Below are 22,806 nucleotides of genomic sequence, written 5' to 3' on the forward strand. Positions count from 1 at the left end.
GCGAAAATGCCTGACTATTCGGTCGGACTTAGTTAAGCTGTATCAAAGCGAGGCTACTTAGTCCTAGGGTTTTTAAGAATGTGGTGCTTATGCGTGGTTGTCTATCTCATTCGTCTATTTACGCTACGCCGACGAGTTTTTGTGTTCCTTAGTCCAACAATAGGGAGGAAAATCAACATGCAGGTGCTTCTCGTGAGATAAAAGGTCCTTTCGAGGAACCATTCCATATTTTTCTGTCAGAGCAAAATTTGGAAAACTGCTCTTGTCATTTTGTAATAAAAAAGCCAGAACTTGATTTGGTTCATATGGATTTCCTTCATACCCTTAATCCTCCATATATTTTCAAGGGAGTGGTATCTTAAGACGAAAGAAAGTTCACGGTTTGTCATCGGAGTGAAAGCACCGTTTAGATGAACAACTATTGTTTTTTTTCCTCTCGATGTTGTCACTGCGACTATCTGGTAGTGAATTGATCTGCTTTAGTGAAGGTATTTAGATCTCCAGGGTCAAGAGGTCCGCGATCTGACCTGGTACTAGCACCTTGAAGTCGGGTGGGCTGAGGTCGTTTTCCAGTTTCTGTAAAGCTGTTTATACAGCTGCCTCGATCGAAAAGTTTGTAAACAGTTCCATAGACCCCGAAACGCATTATTGTGCTTAGTTTGGAGCCAATTTCTTAATTGCGGCAACAGTCACCGCAGGATCATTGCAAAATGGACTCTTGCAAGATCTGTATTTTGAAAGGAAAATGGCAGAGTTCAGTGAGCCCTAGGAATTAAATAATGCTGTTGGGACTAAGTACGATGAAATAAGAAAGAATACTTCTCATGTGGTACTAATACACCTCGCCTCAAAGGAACGAAATTCAATTCCCGGTTTTTCATTGATATCTGGGTTTTATTAATTAAATTTAGTCGTCGTTTCGCTTTTTTACTTTCCATCTTTTGTTTCTTTTTCCTTTTTACTTGATTTAAGCTACCACTTCCCAATTATTATCGTGCATGTTGTGATAAAAAACATATAAATAGTGAGATATATCTTCTTCGTGTTGCATTTGATAATTCTATGTTATAAACTAATTGTAGTTTTTGCTTTAGAGTGTTTACTTTCTTGATTGGTTTTTTATCATTTTCTTTTTAATCTGCTGCAATGGCCCTCACATGTCAAATCAGATGGTGAGTAACGTTTTCGTTGTGTGATAATTTTCTCTTGTCATTAGTAAAGATAATGGTTAAGAGTTGATGTCAGTAAGGATCAAAGATCGGGCGGACAGAGCTCAAAATTTGATTTCGCCTATTATTGGTACATTGGTAGGCCCAGGTACTATACATATGAAATCAAGGTTTATTTGGCTAAATAATGTATCGTTTCAAAGAAATTTGAATATAACTGTAAACGGTATTTTTCGTCGTAATAACCTTGAAAATTGCCAACTTTCACGAAGTTATTGAGTCATTTAGTCCATTGTTTTAAGGTGTCTTCACGGATATCCAGTTAATCTAAAGCTATGTCAGTCCACTGATTCCCAAAACAGCTCGCTAACGCTGCTCACAAAAAATATATGATTTTTTAAAGAAGCACATCAACATCCTTCTCGAATTTGGTGCAATGGCTGGTCAAAACAACATGTCAGAAATGCCCGCGGTACGCAACGAATCACACCAGAAAACCTTTTGGTATCCTTTAAAAGGATAGTTTTAACTATGTACAAGCTTATATGTTTGGGATCTTTCGTACTTTTTTGACAAATACTTCTTAAAGTGAGCACAATTCCGCCTTCCGCCATCTTGGAATGTCTTACATTACCGAAACGGCGAAACGGAAGTCACCGCTACGGCATCGAACGGTACATATTTTTTCACTTCTTTTGACTAAAGAATCTCCCATAAGCTTTAAGATCAACCAAATTTACCTGTAATCAAGTCCAATGTCAAGAAAAAGCAGCAAGAAACGCACCATACTTCGGCGTGTCTACAATCGTAGTCTGCAAAGACTAAAAGTGACTCCGTGCTGTGACTCGGGCAACGTTTGGACTTTGACGCGCTTCACTGAGTCTCACTTGTGTACCCTTCGCTTGAGCTTTCAATACTCATCCGTTTCAATTTTACTTTTGATAAGTCTCATTCCATGGGCACTTTTAGCTCTCCATCCCGCATCTCGTATAACAATATTCCATTTGTCACGCAATATGTGTGACAAGTGAACCGGAAATGAAATTCTCCTCAAACTCCTTTTCGGCATTTTAAGAAACTTTCCTGACTTAACAAAGTGAATCCTTCACTAAAACGGTCTAAATCAGAGGCTGCAATTTTTAAATTAAATTTATGTGGGTAAATTAAATGATCTCAACTTTAACTATAATCACACATATATCTAGAAATATCAAACCGAAACTAATACCATCATTTTTTTAGAAATGACGGAGAAAATGCATGCCTTTGAAAATCTACTGATTTCCACATATCAATCCTTCGTTAAAAGAAAAAGTTAGGGTAACTAACTTCTTTTTCGTCACCAGAGCTGCTATCAGTTTTTTTGGCTGGTCAAAAACCACGCAATCTGCTAATATGTACAAAGCCTCTGCTGAAAAACAAAATTGGTTCGCAATTCTTTGCCTTATCTTGTATTTGTTCTTGTTGTTCATTGTTGAGAAGCAAGGAAATTCCGCTTAAACGAGTGGGCATTAAAAGTACAGTCTCTTTATCTGAGCTGTGAACTTATGCATCATTTGCAGCTGCGTACAGTCCCCGCGGGCTGACCTCCGGGGTGGTCCAGGGTGGGCCAATGGCCGACCTCCGGGCAAGGCAAAATTTGCTAATGCCCTACCCCCGGGACCGACAAGGGGGAAAATATCCCACAGTGGCCCGCAGGGGAGGGGGGACTAGGTGCAGCTGGAATTGATTGATGCATTAGGGCATTGCATTTTGCCTGACCCGTGTTCCCTGAAAACTTAAGTTATAATCACGTATTATAACAACCTCGTTCCCAGGGTTCTCTCCTACCCCGTAGGAGAGAACCCTGGGAACGAGGTTGGTGTTATAACAGGATACAAGCTTACAATTTCTTAGCCCGATTGTTCTAGTCGATTACACTCGAGCACAAGAGCACTCCTTAACGACCTGAGTAATACGACTTATAAGTGGCTTTTTTCGTTTCTCCGTGATATCATCTACGTTTAAGCCAATATCTTCACAAATGTCCCTTAGCACTGCAACTGTTAAGGTAGATAATTTCTTTGTATGAACCAAACTGCAAATGTTACGGGAAAGGGCGACAATGGGGTGACGTAAAGCAATTTCTTCGCTGACAACTTCCCTTAGGTGCGAATGTAAGGCCTCTGCCTCGACTGCACACTGCTCTTCGTCTTCACTTCCACTTTCTTCGTTCGGTGTTGCTGACGTTTTTCGAATCCTTGCTGCCAGTCTTGAGAAGAATCTTGCCACCTGCTGTGGCGAAAGAATATCCTTTCCACTGAAAATATGAGCAGCCTTTTCGTCCCTCACTCTTCACATTTCTTGCGATACCTGTTGTGGATCTGCCTTTTTACCATACTCCTCCCAGATGAGAAACTGTTCTGTGAGGAACTTTCTTTGTTCTTCTGTAAAATGGGTTCTACTCCTTGTTGTTTTAAGAGCCAATCCCATCTCAAGTGTGGAGTGTAGTTTATCAACTGAGATTTTTGATGCCGCGTAGAAACCAAAAGTTGGAACTTTCGTTTGCTCTCCAGTTATTCTCGCAGCGTATCCTTTTCTGGCTTTGTCAAACAGTGTTTCTTTTTCTAGCGCGCGCTCGTGCTTTCCTTCGTCTAAATGTGCTTGCAAACTTGAGGACCGCTGGAATGTCTGAATACACCCATCTCCTGGGCAGGTAAAAAGGCCGCTTACCTCCTCTTTCTCTTTTTCTACATCCATGTCTTGTCCTGCTGTCTCTTGCTGGTCAGGACTACTCAGCCGTTGTTCGGACAAAGATTTTTGCTGCACTTCCTTTCTAGGATTGATTTTTCTAAAGCTTGACTGCTGAGAGCGGGTATCAGGAGGCTCCAAAACTTTAAGTGTAGCAGGAAAGATACCATCGGTTTGAATGTCCTTCCATGGTACCAGCTTTCCGGGCCCGATGTTGTAAGCCTTCCATGTTGTGATACCATTTGGACAAAACTGGAAGTTATTAAGCGTACTAATTCCGTCCCATTTGACCACGTTTCTGCCAGCAGATAGTTCGGGAGGCTTCACATACTTCACAATAACGCCAGGAATACCGCCAATTGATTCAATGGCTTCTTTCATCTGTGCAGCGTTGTTCACATCGTGCCCCTCGTTTAAGTACACATTGATATGTCCTTTAATTGTTGCGGCCTGGTGGTCGGCTTCTCCCTTGCCCCCTTGTGGATCTGAAAAGTCGAACCTCTCCACCTTGACATCAGAAAGACTGTTCAACCTGCTTCCTACAACTGTTGACCCACAATGATAACATCCTGCGTTGTCCTGTTTGCAATACACTTTTTGCAGTTGTGGCCGACGCTCCTTTAACATCTCGATAACATCTTGTAAAATGGCGGTTACTGCAACGCTATCCTGATGGCAACTCTGAAACAGGTGGACAAAAGTGAGCTTCTCAAGCGGGGAATTTGCTTCTGATCTTGTAAAAGCCACTGTGATGTGCCATGGAATACCACGTTTGGCGAACCAGTCACACTGTGATTCGCGAAACTTTCGCGGTAAGAATTTCATCGCCCAGTCCATAACTAATAATGCTGAACTCCGAAATATGACATCTAACACGTCATGTTTTGCTTGATCCTGGTTAACTGTTCGGAGTTGGTGAGCTTTCCATGCCAAAATGTCCTTTTCAGCTTGAGCCACTAAACAGATACTGTCATCTCTTTCTTCTTCAGACTGAAGTTCTGCGCACGCTTCTTTTATGGTAGACAGAACCCCGGTTAATTTATTGCATTCGTAGCAGACCTCATCATGATTATGGTTACACTTTCCTTGAAAACAGCTATTTTTTGGATCACTTAGGGAAAACGTTAAACAGTGATCGGCAACTTCTGATTCCATTGTAACGTGCACCTAAAATGTGAAAGATTATTATCGTCGTCATCATCATAGTTATCACTATCATCATAATTTTTACTATGATTTTTCGTTATTAATATCACTTGCTTTAGGGTAAAATCTTTTAAAAGTGGTAAAAGAAGTTTGAAACTTATTAAAGCTTGTCCGAACCGCTTAAAGGGTGCAAAGTGAAGATAGCTTCCGCTTAATCAATGTTTCGAGGTTTAGCCTCAATACTAGTTATAATACAAATATTAAGATAGCCTTACCTTGTAATCAGACCGCAGATATTGTTTGGCAGACCGAAGTGTTTGTTTCATTTCCTTGGCCCTGGCTTGTGACTTTGCTTGATCTGCTATCTTGTCTACTATCTCGCTAAGATCTTCTATTGCCTTACTGCCTTGTGCAGAGAAGTTATCCAAGCCCTGCAGAGAGGTGCGCACTGACGCAGAGCAAACGTCTAGTACTCGGAGTTGTGTGCTCTTGCTCATCGGAGTGAAATTGGTCTCGGTACAAAACTGAAAATACTGTTGTGTTATCCGTTCTGGTATTAGCATCCGTACGACATTAGGTGTTTTAATCACCTCCCCTGTTGAAAGTTTCAGCATCTTTTCTCCAAATGGCATGTCTTGTACAATACGAGAACTTGTAATAAAGTCGAGAAAATGATCAACTTTGGCGAAATCAACCTTCATACGCCTAGTGATATCAGTAGGTACGATCGCGCCTCTACCATGTAACAGTCTATGATGCCGCGCGATGTTAAATCTGTGAGGCGTCACCCCGGGAATGTAATGCTTCAGTTCCTTAAGCGATAGTTTATCTGCCAAGATGGAAAAAATTTGTCTTCTCGTGCTCCAGTGAGTTGCGTTTAAATAGCTTTCTGCTAAGGCTTGTAAAATTTCTTCTTCGGCTTGTATTCTCTCAGATGGTAAGCTTTCACCTAATGTGGTCAATAATTTATCACTTTGTCCTGGAGCAATTACTTCAAGAACCTCTTGAACACTTTGTCTTGCTTTACGGCGGTACCTTCTCTTTGTGCGCTCGTTAGCACTTTCCCATGGAACGGATAACTTATGTCGAACAGGGCCAACATCACGAGAGGCTAAAAAATCGTTTAACTTTTTTAAAGGCTCTTTTGCCGCGTCTACTTGGCTTCTATGCGGTGTGTTCTCATAATCAGAACCTTCCAAATCCGATTCTGGGATGAATATTCTCTCTCTTCTTTCATCAACATGAATTACTTGGGCTGCTGCAGTTTCTGCCTAAAAATTTCACAAAATTAAAAAAAAAAAAATTAAAAAGTCTGAAGTAAGACCCCAAAATACTTCTTCTTCCAGTTTCGTTGTTGTCAGTACAAACATAAAACAGTTTGAACGTACTCAAAATTGGATTCAAACTAGCTGCGTACGGTTTCTAATATTACAAGGAAAGATCTTTGTAGTTTGCAAACATAAATCATAGAATGTCTTACTTACTTACTTACTTACCAGAGTAAGCTCACCTAGATGCTCTGTAAGTTCGTCAAAATCTGATTGTGGCAGACTGCTTTCAGGGGTATTTGCTTGTTTCGTCAGGTTCTTTCGACACTTAGTACAAATCGCTAAAAAAATGTAAAAAATTACAAAAATGTTAACCCACTCTTTTTATATTTTCTCACCCGCACTTGCATTTCTGATTTCTTGCTACACCATTTATCATTTTTACACACGCCCCTCTCTCATCGTTGGTTCAGCGTATCGCTCGGCTGTAATTCTTACTTTGCGAACCACAAAAGAAGAAAAAAAACAGACATCAAAAAAGCGCCACTACGTAGACTATATGCGAGGCTACCCTTCGAAATCGGTAAGGCGCAGCTTGGCTCCTTTCCAGAAATGGCGCCGAAATCACAGTTCTTGAGTGTGAACAAAAGCCCTATCCCGGGTTTGGTTTTCTTGCCGGAACAAAGATATCTTGCATAGTGTGAACATAGGGTTAAAGGCCTGTTTATGTGAAGTGAGCCAGTCCAATTAGCCCAGCTTGCCTGCTTTATCCGACTGGCTCGGCTTATACCCTGTGTCCTTATAAAATTTTTGCTATGTTTATATGAGAGACCAGGCTGACGAGATACTGGTTGCCTTGAGGAGAGATTTCTGCAAGTGGGTCAGTCCGGCTTCATATATTAACAAAACGGAAATTTTAAAGGGAACCAAGGTATTAGCCGAACCATTCCAATAAAACGGGCAAGGCCAAGCTAACTGAACTGACTCACCATTTTAACGACGGCAGAGATGTTTGATGTGTTATATGACGTCATACGTTATAAACAAATGTTTTACTCCCGCAAGTATTACAAAAGAAGAAGGATTGTATTTACCTGAACCAACTGGAATGAATTCACCAGTAGCTTCCAAAATGTACTTCGACTGAGCCAAGCTACAACCCCGCTCGGCATTTTTCTTGGATTCTTCACTGTGTCCAGAGAGTTTGCCTGGAACACTGCATACCCGCTTAGACCTTCGCCACCCAATACCCAAACTAACGCGGTGCAGCGGACAGATAGTCATGTCGTGGATATTTTCTGGTGTTTGGAAACAACCACTGCGGGCTAGAATAAGCTCAATTTCCGTTTCGCAGCCACTGAATTGAAGCTGTTTTTTGTGGCTCGATATATTCTTTGAGCATGATACCAAGGGTACGATTTTACGCGACGCAGTCTTTGACTTTGGATCAGCCCAGCATTCTCCACCGACCAAAAGTGAGAAGGTACACGCCATCGTTCAATATTGTAAGTCAACGTTTACGTTTAACGATTAACTCGGCGCTATTTTACTTCCTTGAGAAATTTACGGTGAAAATTAGTTTTTTGGAGAGAGACTTGTAGACTGAAACAATGATAACACAATACTGGTTGTAAGTACGCCAAAGTAGTTCAATTATCAAGTGCTGCAAACGTAAATATATTTTTGATGCATCTTGTTTATGCCAGTCTCAATCCCAATTTTCATTTTAAGGGACTTTACGCCAGTCCAAATCAAAGTTTTCTCAGTTTTGAAGGGATCTTTAGCCATAGATTTTTTATTGTTTCAATTTAAATGCCGTGTTGACAACCGCGAAGTCGCGATGTACTATTTACACAGGTGTTCTGTATTTGCATAATGGCTTCGTGCGGTCCAAAAAAAAAAGAGTTCGTGAAGTCCTTTCCTCCTAAGGAAACGGAATATATAGCGGAGGATTTCAAAGCGGAAATCGCTCATACGTTGTTCGACGTTATGTGAAGTCTAATAACGGTGTCAAAGGTCGGTGCGTGACGTGTAGGAAATCAATGTCACGATATCATGCATGGAGTCTCAATCCTATAAGCCACTGCCAAACTGCCGTTAATTTTAAAAATAACATAAGGGCAGCGACTTAGTGATATACCAAGCTAAATCTCACTTGCACTTATAATTTTAGACTCAATTAATCCAAAAGTAATACGATTTTTGTACGGTACTTTCTCACAGTTTCAATATGGCGGTCATCGAAAAATCTTGCAAATTAGCAATCTTCGGGGCAGTCGTATCGAAAAACTAAAAAAGATCCCAAAGAAATGAAAATGAAACATAAAACATCTATCCTTAAACTGTAGAGAAAGCTTAGTCTGAGGATATATTTTGGCGTACCGACCGGATTTTTAGGCAAGTCTTTTATGTCACTTTAGAGCGATTCAGAAAAGGCAACGAACTGCCTTCAACGAAAAGCTCTCTACGAGTCATATAAAATAAATTATCAGTCATTATAGACAATATTTAATTGACCAAGGGACAAGCTATTTATTCATAGTAAGAAATCATTTATAGGCTTTACCCCGCAAACTTGAAAGAGTCATGAATATAGTAAAATTTCGGTTCATCAGAGAGGTCATTTTGGTGCAAAACGGACCCAACCGATTTTATTTAATTCCCCTTATGAACGCAAAAATTAGACAAAACTAACCCTATTTTGTTAACTACGATACAATACTCTATCAATGTAAAAAATATCAGCGAAAACGAATTTTGAGCTGTGTCCGTGATTTTGGGATTATCTCCGATTCTTACTGACATTGACTCTTAATGTTTAAGTAAATCGGTGTTCATGGTTTCTATTACATTTAACTTTCTCGAAACCAGTGGAATATCTAGATTGACACCGCTCAACAAGTGAAACGAGTCATAAGATTTACCTACCTGTTCGTAATTGATAATTGAGTTTCACTGATTACTTGCAGTTTGTAGTTGAATAAAATCCATCGCATTCTGTTAGTGTGAGAGAGACTGGTTAAAAGTGCATTTTTCGAGCTGATTTTAGCCTTTAACCTCAGGGATTTATTGTGGGGGCTTTATATCGCAGGGATGCGCCGGAAGTCCCGACCACTCTGTATGCTTGAATAACTTAGTGACCCTCACAAACTGTGAAAGTTTGAAAGAAATCGGTAAGATGGCATGTGTCACGCCTGCCTGGTCTTCACGTGGACAGACTTATAGAAGCTCTTTCTGAAGAACCATTTCATATTTTTCTTTCAGAGCACTATGATTTGCAAACGATACAGCGCGCCCTCCCTTTTTTATGTTCTTTTAATCAAAATATTCAAGTAAAATCCGAATAAGTTTCATTTTCATCAACCACGGCTTTTGCCAGCCCTGTTACTCCCTAACGATATGGCCGAAAATTTCCCGCGCTTTCTGCTTTTGTGCTTCTTGTCGATCAGATCGTGTTCTTTCAATGTTATTCAACTCCTGTCTTGATGCGTTGGCCCACTCTGTCACTGAGGTGGTCGGTTTTTCTTTTCTAAGTAGCAACGTTCTCAAAAATTTGGCAAACTGCTGTTGTCATTTTGTAAGGAAAAAGCCAGAACTTGATTTGGTGGATTCTAATTCAGTCCGTAATCATACGAGTGATTATCAAACTAGGACGAACGCGCGCAGTCCCATTTGTCAATTATGACGATGATTTTAGACAGAATCAGGCGAAACGAAGTCCTGTTACCAAATAATTATAACTATTACAATTTTTTTCTCTTTAGTTTGTTTTATATCATTTTCTAATTCCCTTATTTTTTTTCTGTTTCTTTTCCCTTTCATTTCGGCAACTTTTAAAAATTAGACTGTATGTAACATTTCTGTTACAGTTTGAACCCTTATTGGGGATAAGTTTTATCTCCTTTGTAGATCTCAAAATAGCCGATGGGACTTTCCAGTGAAATAAAAAAGAATGCTTCCCATATGGTACTAGTACACCTCGCTTTAAAGGGCCGAAATTCAATTCACTATTTTTCATCGATATCTGGGTTTTAATAATTAAATTTAGTCTTTGTTTCGCTTTTTTACCTTCCACCTTCTGTTTCTTTTTCCTTTTTATTTAATCGAGGGTACCACGCCCCGATTATTAAAGAGCTTTTTGCGATACAAAACGCATAAATAGTGAGATATATCTTTTTCGTGTTGCATTTGATAATTCTTTGTTATAAACTAATTGTAGTTTTTGCCTTAAAGCGTTTACTTTCTTAATTGGTTTTCTTCTTTTTCCTTTTAATCTGGTGCATTGGCCCCCACTTGTCAAATCAGATAGTAAGTAACGTTTTCGTTGTCTAATAGTTTTATCTTGTCATTGATAAAGATAATGGTAAACGTCTAAGTAAATTGGTATAAATTAAATGGTTTCTCTTACATTTAAATTACGCGAGACAAGTGGAATATCTAGATTGACACTGCTCAACAAGTGAAACGAGGCACGAGATTTGCCTGCCTGTTCGTGATTGATAATCGAGTTTTATTGACTGTTTGTAGTTTTTAGTTGATACATACTTTAGTGCCTTTACTTTCTTTAATATTTTTTCTTCACTTTCGTTTTAATCTGATGCATTATCCCCCATTTGACAAATCAGAAAGAAAGTAATGTTTGGGTTGCTTAAGTGCCGCTTTCGCTAAGAGTGGTCCTCTCGACTTCCCGTCGGGAAAAAGTCTTCTTTCATTTTTTGCCCATGGAAAGGGTTTAGGACACATGTCTCAAAAATAGTTTAGTTGTTCTCCAATTCTCTTTTTTTGTGTCGCTAGAAGCCAAAAATGATTTTTGGCTAGTACACCCGTGTGGACAGCGATCGAAAGTGTAAATTTCACAGATTTTGTCCAGCGCGCAGCGACTGCAATAATATAGCTCACGCAATTCTATCTTGCTACAAGTTACAAGATGCCTTTAATCAGTTCAATGAGAAAATATGGAAACTTCAGCAGAAATATTTTTCATACAAGCGTGATCAGAGGAGATCCTTCGCTTCGACCTTTATTTGCATATCAAAATTCACCAATTTGTACGAAAGAATTCTCAAAATGCAGGCGTTAATCGGGCTAAAAGATTGCCACAAACCCATGGGTCTATCTGTAGCTTTCATCCACCAAAATCTTAAAGACAACGCAAATCCATGTGTTTGCTTAATTGCGCTCTTGTGAATGATCGTTTGCATAATTCTGAAACTCGACCAAGATCTCCTTTTGACCGATCAAACTTTGTTTGTTTATCCTCTACGTTGAGGACTTCAGGTTTTCATAACAACTGAATGAAGAATAGTTGCCGAGTTGTCCTAAAACGTTGCGTAAACGTGATCGGTCGTAACGCTTGCGCGCTTGCGTGACTTACAAAGTAGACAAAGTTGATCGGAAGGCGCCTTCGAGATAGTTTTCGTTGAAATATCTGGTCATGAACTACGCGCAGTGTGGAGAAGATCAAAATTAAAGAATAAAGTTTGGCACTCTAGTCACAAGAGACATATCGCCTCATTTAAAAGGGCCCACAAACAAGTTGAGATACGTTACAGTTTTATTTACCAAAACAACACGCATACACTCAGAGAGAATTCTTGCAGTTTCTCCCGAGATTTTGCACTCGGAACGCGATGAACTAGCCCCCCTTTATACAAATGTATTGCGTGACGTGATCGTGCAATTTTTCCCTTGATATACGACTAACATCGCGGAACCAAAATTAGTTAATGTAACGCATTGGAATCGAAGGTTATTAAAATGGACAAAAGAATTTTACATTTTACTGAAAATCTTATCTTTTAAAATGTTTACTTGATTCATGAAAAGCAAAGATTGTTGTGGCCGCGGGTATTTCAGCCCTGATTTCTCTCCCGGAATTCCGAGACGTCGTATCGATTCATTTGAAGTACTACCAGCTATCCAGCAAAATCCTCGAGTACAAGTTAAGTTTGTTTTGGTCCGGTCATTTTGGTCTCGATATGGAAGAAATAAAACAGTTATCGAAATGTTTTACACATCGGAACACTTTCGGAAACATTGGAAATGCGGTAAAAGTACTTGTTGGCACCCAGAGCACAAGGGAAAATGTGAGGCCGTGAAAGAAAGCCAGACTGACTGGAGATGTTTTCGAAGTTTTCGGAATTATAATTGTAGTCGGATCACACGAGTAATATATTTTCAATTTCTCGAATGCTAGCTAAAAATTGATTCGTAAGGGCCTCTCTGGGCTATCTGCACGAGTAGACAAAACCAGAATTTTCCTAACAAAATCAAAGGGAAAATTGTCCTGACAAATTGTTGTCTCGATTTTTGCATTTTTTAAAAATTTCAATGCTGTCATTTTTTTTCGTCAAGGCTTGCTTTGCTCATGAGACCAGCCGGCATATTTTGCTAATGGACTCAAATTCTAGTTGCCAGGATTTATCGTACGTCGTTTCAAAGTTCTAAAACTCACGAGTTTTGCAACAAAAGAAAGTAAAAGCCTTCTTGATAAATTTTAGTCAATTCAATAACAAGCTGGTGGTAGTTTTTACGACAAATGGCGTTGAACACTCAGTCTCCTTACACTACCTCACTTTTTCCATTGTGCTCTGGATGCTCAAAAATACTTTTACTACATTTCCAGTGTTTTCCAGCTGTTCCCATGTTTAGAACATATAAATATCTGTTTTGTTTTCCGTTTCGAGGCCAAAATGACCGGAACAAAACAAGCTTAGCTTGTACTCATAGAAATCAGGGCTGAAATACCCGCAGCCACAGCCACAAGCAAATATTTTAAAAGATGAGTTTCTCTGTAAAAAATTTGAAATTCGTAAGTCCATTTTAACAGCTTTTGATTCTAATTCGTTACATTATCAAATTTTGGTTCCTCGATGTAGGTCATCTGACAAGGGAAAAATTGCACGATCACGTCACGCAATACATCATGCTGGGTTTGTCCAGTTGATTTTGATGGTCGCAGAGAAACGTCGAGTTTGTCGGTCAAAACCGTTGTGGTCCATAACACCGTAAAATCATTAATGATGGAAAGAATTTTTAGAAAGGAGGGCTAGTTCATCGCGTTCCGAGGGCAAAATCTCGGGAGAAAATGCAAAAATTCTTTCCGATGGATGCATGTTGTTTTGGTAAATAAAACTGTAACGTATTTCGACTTGTTTGTGGGCCCTTTTAAGCGACGCAATATGTCTCTAATGACTAGAGTGCCAAATTTTATTCTTTAATTTTGATCTTCTCCACACTGTGCGTAGTTCATGACCAGATATTTCAATGAAAACTATCTCGAAGGCGCCTTCCGATCACCTTTGTCTACTTTGTAAGTCACGCAAGCGCACAAGCGTTACGACCGATCACGTTTACGCAACGTTTTAGGACAACTCGGCATCTATTCTTCATTCAGTTGTTATGAAAACCTGAAATCCTCAACGTAGAGGATAAACAAACGAAGTTTGATCGGTCAAAAGGAGATCTTGGTCGAGTTTCAGAATTATGCAAACGATCATTCACAAGAGCGCAATTAAAGGGCATGTAAACCCAAAAATACATGTTTTTCTTATACTATGTAAAAAGTGGCGTAGAAAACAAATTTGAAATTAGTTTTGTCCAATTCGACTTATTTTAGGAGAAAATCGGCATTTTCAACTGAAATTCCATTTCCGGTAAAAACAATAACGAGAAGTCGTGACGTAAGCGGTGGAACCAAAATATTGCGCAACACATTCCCCAGTAGAACAGGTGTGGGAGTTCGTGTAAGTAGCGGTAGTTCGGAAGATGTTTTTTCAGAAGATAGCGACTCGAATGCCTTAAGCTTAGTACATGACAGCGCTGGGGATAATCCAGAATCTTCAGGAGAGTCTGGGCCACGTCCTTAACAATATGAGCCGCGTAGGGTTCACCGAAGCGATCCGCACGAAGACAGTACAGAACATGTCGACAGGGATGCGACCGTCTCGGAAACTCAGACTGGTATTTAATTTACTTCGTAATTTATTTGTATTAAACATGAAAATGCAATAAAGCGAGGGTACAATCTAAAGGAATGCAACAGAATTTTTTTTAACTTGAGCTTCTGAAAGTGTTTTATATAAAATTATCAAAGGTGCGAGTGTGGAACTTGTCAACCAATGCCGACAACTCATGAAAGTGTTTGTTGTACGGAAATCGGGCAATTGTGGCAAAATGGCCTGAAACCCAGATAAGTTGTATCACTGAGCATCCAGGTTTTCAGTCAGTTTGCCTCGATTTCTGGGTGCTGGAGACGGCCAAGTACGCGTACAGGCAGCAGCAAAGCACAGATAATCACACCGGAAACGACTAAGCTAAATATTTTCTGTTTCATCTGTTTTGTTACATTTTGAGATCGATTTACTTGAGTTGTTTCTGCCATTGATTTAATAATACAGTACCAGAGCTAGTTGTTTTTTGCTTCTTTCCTGGCAGGAAATTTCGCTAAATTGCCTACAGATAGCTTGTTCGTTGGTGTTGGGGATATCTCGGCAAACACTTTAGGGTCGCTGTGCTATCTTGTGCGGTAAACAAGCATTTCTATCGATAAACAAGTTGTATCGTGTACATTTCCTTGTGTGGCCTTCATAATTATCCAACCCTGTTTGTGTTTGCTTCGATTTGAAATATTGAAAAGATAGTTTTGCAAGCTGAAATCAGGATCTTTTAAGTTGTACTCAAAATGATGAATATTGTCCTACTGACCTTTGAATGTATTTTCACTGCTGTGAAAACCGTGACACAAATTCTTCTGCTGTTTCTCTGCAGGGTTTCTCAAAGGAAGCACCAAGTGGGGCTGGCTTGGATTTTCTTATAGAACATAAGGGTTGATTATGGGATCCTGTATAGAATTCTTTGTATCGAACCGACAAAATTCCAGATCACGTTATTACACACTGATATCAACGAATTCTCTTTCTTTGATACGTGTTTCGAATTCAGGCAAAGGTTCAGACATGTCAGTGTCTTTTACGGGCTCAGCGCTGGCTCCCGAACAACTGGCTTCCCCATAATATTTCATTAGATGAGAAAGAAGATGTTTTTAGAGAACCAATAAACCTATTGTTATTTAATTAACGAAACGTTTTTATGTAAAGCGATTTTGTACTTTATCTGTTGACCTCTAACTTTTGAAGAGCTCAACTTCTTTCTCAGTTCGGTCGGCCACTTCCGAATCCTCGTCGTCTGCCGACTGTATGGGTCGTTTTTATACTTCCGAATAATTTGCTTCTGGTGAGGCCTGAATCGTCGTTACAGCACCAGGAAGAAAAATGACTGCTTCAAACAACAGAACGTTCGAACGGCTCGACGAAATCGGCTATTTTCACTTGAACAAATTTCACAAATTGTCGCTTCAGATTTGCGTCATTTGGAAATATTTGCATTGTATGCCCAGTTTTGTTTGAATCAGTACAAAACTGGACGACACAACGCTTCACCATTACGAAAAAATTGAATATATTGAAGCAAACTGTAAGTAAAAAAATCATGACGAGACCAGCAAACAACGGCTGTAGAAAAGACTCCTTCGTGCCTCACACGATTATAAAACGAGACTTTGGAGGGTCCACCCGTGACGTCACAGGGAAGATGGCGCCATTCAAGATGGCGAATGTTTCGAATTTGGAAGAGCTTTTACAAAGTGAAAATGGACTTTTGAGAATAAACGAATGGTACCTTTGGTGTACTTGATATATTTACTAAACATCTATGTGAAAAGGAAATGAACGTTTTTTGGGTTTACATGCCCTTTAAGCAAACACGTGGATTTGCGTTGTCTTTAAGATGTCAGTGGATGAAAGTTACGGATATACCCATGTGGCAATCTTTTAGCCCGATTAACGCCTGCATTTTGAGAATTCTTTCGTACAAATTGGTGAATTTTGATATGCAAATAAAGGTCGAATGAAGAAGAGTTGTTTGAAAAATATTTCTGCTGAAGTTTCCATATTTTCTCATTGAACTGATTAAAGGCACCTTGTAACTTGTAGTAAGATAGAATTGCGTGAGCTATATTATTGCAGTCGCTGCGCGCTGGACAAAATCTGTGAAATTTCCACTTTCGATCGCTGTCCACACGGGTGTACTAGCCAAAAATGATTTTTGGCTTCTAGCGACCCATAAAAAGAGAATTGGAGAACAACTAAACTATTTTTGAGACATGTGTCCTAAACCCTTTCCATGGGTAAAAAATAAAAGAAAACTTTTTCCCGACGGGAAGTTGAGAGGACCGTTCTTAGCGAGAGCGGCACTTAATAGTTATTAGCGTAATGATTGTTACTGACTAAATAAAATTGCTACAAACAAGTCGAGTCGAGTAATTGTATTTCGAGAAGAGTAAATATTTAAAGGTTTTTACCATACATTACATTAAGAAACAATTCAAGTTGTGTTTACTTTGTTGCTCTCAGAATAGCACAGACAGTGTTAAACATTATGCGAAAAAGTATAAGTTTTGATTGCTATCATGCAATTAACTTCACAAAACATCTGAAGATTAAAATTTCCTTTTTGGGCGGTTGTATTTAATGATTATAGGTATTCATCAAATTGCGTTTGTACTCTAGTGTACTTACTTCCTTTTCTTTCTTTCTTTATTTTCCTTTAAATCTTGCGCATTGACCCAAATTTGGGAAATTAGACAGTAAGTAACATTTTCATTCCTTCTAAGTAGCTATTAGTTAAGATAATGTTTTCTATAGGATTGGAATTGCTTGAGGCAAGTTGAATATCTATTTTGATATTAAATGTAATTAACAAGTGAAATGTAGTGCAAAATTTGCTTTCTGCCTGTTCGTAACCTCTAATTGAGTTTCATTGACTAATTGTAATACGTGTTCTAGTTTGTTTACTGTCTCTATAATTTTCGCGAAAAAAATTGTGCGACATTTTCTGATCAGTTCAGATCTTCTTTTCAGTAAGTTGAAATTTCGGGTGCTTAAGACGCATAATGTAGCGGCCGACGCAAGCGAAGCAAATTTCAACGACAACTATGAGTTTCGCTGGTGAAGACGCACTATGAAGCGAGGATATATTTTTCTGAAAAGACTTGAATCGTTTTATCAGCGTAGTCGAGGTATCCAAGTACTTATCGTAAACTGAAATATGAAATTATAAGGAAGAAGCTAAGCTAAATTCTAAGATACATTCCAATCATTCCGATATAAAAGCAAGATCCCAAAAGACTAGCTAAAACTCTAAAACAAACTCACGAAAGACTATCTTCAAGAATAAAACGAATTCTAACAAAACTATTAACCGAGTGAGAAAAAACGAGTGGCTTACTAACAAAGCATGAACAACGTAAGCCACGTGTTAGAAAGTTTCAAAGAAACTGGTATAAAAAACTGGGCGAAACTACCGAAAGACTAGATGTTTAAACAAGTACGAAGAGAAAGAACATAAGCATAACATAACAGTCCCGCTTGTAAAGGTTTGACCAAAACAAACTTCGAGATAAGGTGGGCAAAAGGGCGCTTTTCGATAAACACGTCTTATCGTTAGCCCAACGCAAGATAACTAAAATGCGGTTCTGGGTGGAACTTAAAGATCACGTCCCTAACGGACAAGCAGCAACGACACTATTGCGGTTTAACACGTTTAACACGAAACAAACTTATGACAAATCAATGTCCGGAAGCAAAGGCGTGGCAGCCGTTACACATAGTTTCTTCTCGTGATCAGTAAAAGAAAGCGCAGTTCGAACCGTTACTGAATTTTTTTAATTTGAAACTTGAGTGTTAAATTCTGCTCGCGCAGAAAATTTCAGTCAGATGATCGCTTAGTATGTGAAAATCCAGTTACAATTCATCTTGTCTAGAATTTATATTTTGCGTAACATATCTTTGCTTAGAGCACTTTAGGGTGAGTTAAACAACCTACGCACGGCATGTTCAATCTTTTAGTTAGAAAAGTAGAAAATCACTCACGTAGGAAAGTTTCATTGTGTAATGGTATTTGCCTTTTTCCTTTTGCGATCATTGGCCTTTCGGTACGTTTAAACTCTAGGCAACTCATAAACTAAGTTATACAATACGGTGAAAGAAAACAAAACTCTATATTTAATAGAATTTTGTTTTCTTACACCATATCAAGTATTTAAAAGCATCAATTTGTTGCCTTAGTATTATTATTTTGTATGAAACACTCAAATTCAACTAACAATTTATTTCTGTTGCTCTTTCCTCTGTGAAATCATGGTTTGTGGACAATTTAGCGGGTAAGAAATTATTTTAGTTCATACATAGATCATGTTATTGAGCAAAACGTCAAAAAAAGTGAAAATTAAACAACCGAAGCCCTTTTCTTTTATTCTGTTCAATTCAAAATGCTTTGACTCTCTTACCTTTGCGAGGTATATCAAACATAATTATAAGTTCTTTTTCCTTTAAAAGTCAGTTAGTATCTATTGTTATCTTTTGCTTCCTTTTTTGGCAGCGAAAGCAGTGTCGCTTTATTATTTTATTATAGAACATCAATCGTTTTCGTAGACGTCGAAGTGGTTCATTTATCGCTGTCCTCAAGAGATTGTAAACTAATTACTATCTCTTGCGTCCAGCTTATAACCTCTTGTGTCTGCAAGATATTATAATCTCTTGGTACCTGAAAATATGCTCAAAGGCATAAATTAATTCGCATTAATCGATTTTATCATATGGCCCGTCTGGCACAGCTCGCGCAATTCCATAGAAAAGCTTATGTGTGTAGGGCCGGACGGGTTGTTGTGAGCCGGCGCCAGTTTCTCGAAATGCCCAGCAACTTAACGGGTTCGAGGCAATATTTTAAAATCAAAATTTTAGGAAGAGAGAAGCGGCCTGACAACCTTAGCATTCCATTTTGCTTCTTTAGCTAATAGTTTTATTGCAGAATTTTTAAGCTTTTGAAACCTCTTAAAGGAAGGCAGAACAGCTTTACGGGCCCGTTAAGTTACCAGAACCAAAAGAAACGGGCTCCCGGTCCGGAAAAAGCCGCCCGGCCCTAGTACACTTGGGCAAAAAATATTGAAATGAAAAGCATTGTCCCCTTTTCTGGCCAAAAATGAGTGACAACAGAGAGTACAACTGGAAACAAATGCCACGTTTTTCGATGAAATGTGAGTTTCCTGTTCTAGGACAGAAAGGAAAAGTATTAATTGTCGAATCGTTTTTGTGGTTATTCCGCGCGCGCCGGTCTATCGCGTAGTATTTAAGAAAAAAAATTCGAAATTTCTAACACTAAAAATTCATACGATAAAATGCGTAATGACTGTGTTAGGTCGGGCTGGATGGGAAATATTTGGCTCTCGGTCATGGCACTCGAACCTCTGTGCTGTGCTCGGTCCGTACGTCATGACCTCGAGCCAAATACTTTCCCGTCCTGCCCTCCTACTCAGTCAATTAGTTCACAGTATCTCACAACGGCTTTAAACTGATAGTGGATTTGAGTTGATTCGTTTTCTCTTCTTTTCCATCGGGTTCACCAACGTCTCATTGACATAACAGGTCGTAAGTAGCATTTTTTTTACTTTTCGTCATTCATTTTCACATTTCTAACAAACCAGGTACTATTCGACTGTCATCATGTGTAAGACTCTCTTCAGAATTATCATCATTTTTGCGAAAGAGTAGATTTGTAAAAGAAAACGCTTTACTTACAATGAAGCGGTATAGTTTTCGCCCCAATTAATATTTTTGATTTCGGCCAAGAGTTTTTATACTTTGGCAAAATGTCCTTTTTACTATTGGTGGCTGACAGCATGTTGAAGACTCTTATCTGGTCAGACTTCCCCACTGACTGCCAACATGGCAACCATTGAAATACCCAACAGTTGTGGCAAGTGTAATAGGATGCGTAGTCATACTATTGGCTGTTCCATTAACAAGACACTTTTACTTAACGATACCAAACTGAAGAACAATGTGGGCAATAACAAATGTGCATCACTAACATATCTCTTTTTCTTATTTCCTACCTTAACGGGCAAATAGATCGTAAGTATGTCTTCTTTTTATAGTTATTTGGCGGATTTCACATGTCTTTTCACTACTGCAGTAACAGTCATGTAACATATTTGTGTCACTGTCGCTTACTTTTGCAATAATGAAAGCTACAATTTCGTTTTATTGATATTATTATGGATGAGAAATTATGATCATCGACAAACATGGCATTCTGATATTCGCCTTGCTTCCTAACTTATGGTTGGAAACTTGTTGAAGTCGTTTGAACTAGGCTCTTGTGAAAATATATATTCAGTGTGAACCATAAGTAGATGAGGATCAGATTTTGATTCAGTGGCTCAGTTTACGAAAAGATTTAATGTCGTCTGTGGTAGACTGTAAAATTGAGGTGTTAGTTACTTGAAACTAATTATAAGAATTAAAGCCATAATCATGAAAATGGTTTCATATCAGAACTATTTGTTGAGCAGAGGTCTTAGCCGACTGATTAATGAATATCAACTCTCTTAGCAGTTAATTACTTTCATTTTATTTATTTTTCTGTTCTTGATGTATTTTTTTTCTTATTCCTTGGCCTTGGCAACTGTGAAAAACGATTAGAACGTAAGTACATGTTTCGCTGTGATTTAAAGCATATCTATTTGCATGGCACCTTCACAGTACGTTTACGTTAACATATTTAACTAAAGTACAGGTGATTAACGAAAGAAAAAGTGCATAGCATTTCTCAATAAACAAATGAATCTTTTGAGCAACAGATGCACGTTTTAATTTTATATTTCTTATAACTTTTATTTACATGCCACTTCTGCGATCACTCAGCTGGTAAGTTGAATTAAGTTTGTCTCGTGCAATTCTTATTCTTGATAATCATGCTAAAGACAATTAAATTTTCCTTTAGTACCTAAGATCCCATTTACAACTGGACCGCGTATGAATTGTTTATTCTTTTCGGAGTGCATGTCGATTAAGTGTTGTAAAAACAAAGCCAGGTTATTATCACGGCGAATCAGAACAACAAAAAATCACTGGAGCTTCAAGAATCTCATATTCAAAGCAAACATTTGGCATCCAGGACTGGAAAACGCACGTGATCATGTAAAATCAAATTTGCTGAGAAGCTGTAGTGCAGGACAAGGCGTAGCAAAACTCCGATGTTACCAAGGATTACTTCTGAAACTCCCATTGAAAATCGCTTTCGCTTACAATAATACAGTTTTAACCAATGAAATTTATGCTGACGTCCATCAATGTGTTTTAAGTTTACTTTTATGCTTTATTTTGAATTTTGAGGTCAACTCTTGCTTAAGGTATATTTTTATTGGTAAAGACTTCCATGCATAACTGGCCTCTCATCCTGTGATCGGCTGGTGACAGCTGATGAGGAACATTCGATTCAGCAATGCTAACTTTCTCTACTTCCTGATAGCGACTGAATCTCGTCCAAGACTGCAAACAAAAAAGTTCGCGGTGTCTACCTTAGGATCATTATAAGGTCTGACAAAAGCAGAACAGAATTAAAACAAAGTTTAACATAAGTAATTCAAGAGCTGGTCATACTACGCATAAAATCGGCGTGAACGAGGTTAAACAGAAATTTAGAAATGCAACCCATCCTTGATAATTTTCTCTTAAGTGCTGGATAATCTTTTTCCAAAATCACATCCTTCTCTGGGAAATGTAAATTTAGGCGCTAATGCTCGCTTTTCATGTGTTGAGAAAGTACTGGAACCTAATTCCTTTCCTAAAAAAAAAAGGGGGGGGTAGAATTTTACGATGAATTGTAATTTCATAACTTAAGCCATGTTATTTAGATCATTAACTGCTCCTCCTTTCTTATCTCATCTTTTCTGTCTAGCCAAAAGGGAAGGTAATTATCAATATCATCCGTTCCTATAAATAAAGAACTCTCCTGTGGCTTAATATACACTATTGACTCTCTGCGCCGGCTGATTACTGATCAGCAAATTGCAATCGTAAATAGCAAGGAAATATCTGTTTGTGTATCAGTGACAGTTAATGATAGCTGTTAATGTTATAATGTTATTACCCAAACGATTTTACTGATGTGGAAAGTATTAGTATAAAATCAATACCTAAATTCTGTATTAAACGATATTTGTATAATTATCATCAGATATCAGTCATACTTGGCTGATTGTTTGTTTGATTTAACAAATTCTTTTACATAATTATCGATTTCAAAGTAAAATATTGACGTATCAAATTAAACAAACTGGTTGGTTCAAATATACACATGAATAGTTAATGGATTAACATCTTTTCCAAATTGTTTTCCTCTTTCACGGCGTTCTTTCCGGATTCATAAGCGGGTGAGTGCGACGAGTTCAGTTTGTTTGTTAAGCTAATGATGTGTGTAGTCAAATATTCCAAGGCTATATTAAGCCACTTGTTTACTCACCGAATGTGAATCTTTCTTTTCATGTTCACCTAACATCCTCATCCGAACCGATATAACAGATTGTGAGTAACCACGCTTGAACTATCATTTATCAGTACGCAGGATAAAGGGTCGATAGGGATGGTTGAACA

General features: G+C 38.5%; 1 long non-coding RNA gene and 1 pseudogene across 1 annotated transcript; one reads left to right on the forward strand and one right to left on the reverse strand.

Annotated features, from left to right (window-relative positions):
* Window positions 1-22,806, reverse strand: part of LOC149045662 (DDB1- and CUL4-associated factor 1-like) — a 413,926-nt pseudogene that overhangs the window by 285,482 nt on the left and 105,638 nt on the right.
* On the forward strand, window positions 14,026-15,391 carry LOC149045675 (uncharacterized). Its single transcript, XR_016186896.1, has 2 exons — window positions 14,026-14,275; window positions 15,083-15,391. It is a non-coding gene; the product is annotated as an uncharacterized LOC149045675 (long non-coding RNA).

This window comes from Pocillopora damicornis, chromosome 5 (genome assembly GCF_964200805.1).
Source record: "Pocillopora damicornis chromosome 5, jaPocDami1.2, whole genome shotgun sequence".
Classification (NCBI taxonomy): domain Eukaryota; kingdom Metazoa; phylum Cnidaria; class Anthozoa; order Scleractinia; family Pocilloporidae; genus Pocillopora; species Pocillopora damicornis.